Source organism: Piliocolobus tephrosceles, chromosome 21 (assembly GCF_002776525.5).
Source record: "Piliocolobus tephrosceles isolate RC106 chromosome 21, ASM277652v3, whole genome shotgun sequence".
Classification (NCBI taxonomy): domain Eukaryota; kingdom Metazoa; phylum Chordata; class Mammalia; order Primates; family Cercopithecidae; genus Piliocolobus; species Piliocolobus tephrosceles.
This window is the reverse complement of record NC_045454.1, coordinates 2041047-2041755: the sequence shown is the minus strand read 5'-3', so window position 1 is coordinate 2041755 and position 709 is coordinate 2041047.

The window sequence follows — 709 nt, the reverse complement described above, 5'->3', positions numbered from 1 at the left end:
AAATGTAGCCGTGTTTGGTTGCTGGTGGTATTCACCTGTAGTCCCAGCTACTTGGGAGGCTGAGGTGGGAGGATTACTCGAACCCGTGAGGTCGAAGCTGCAGTGAGCTATAATTGCACCACTAAACATCTGCTGCTGCTGTTACCACTAAGTTGTTGTTTTTTTTTGTTTGTTTGTTTGTTTGTTTTTTGTGAGACAGAGACTCACTGTCGCCCAGGCTGGAGTACAGTGGCGCGATCTCGGCTCATTGAAAGTTCCACCTCCCGGGTTCATGCCATTCTCCTGCCTCAGTCTCCCGAGTAGCTGGGACCCCAGGTGCCCGCCACCATGCCCAGCTAATGTTTTTGTATTTTTAGTAGAGAGTATTTTAGTTTCACTGTGTTAGCCAGGATGATCTCGATCTCCTGACCTCATAATCCACCCGCCTCAGCCTCCCAAAGTGCTGGGATTACAGGTGTGAGCCACCGTGCCCGGCCCTGTTACCACTAAGTTTTAAATATATACACATATATGTATAGGAATATAGGTTTACATGTATATAAAATTGAAATATATTCTTCTTTTAAGTCTCTAATTGTTCTAAACTAAAAAATAATAAAAGACATGGATGATAAATGATAACTGAAAATTGTTTTGTTATATATAGGAGAGATTCTTATGAAACTAAACTAAACATATTCTTTTTTTTTTTTTTTTTTTTTTTTTTTTG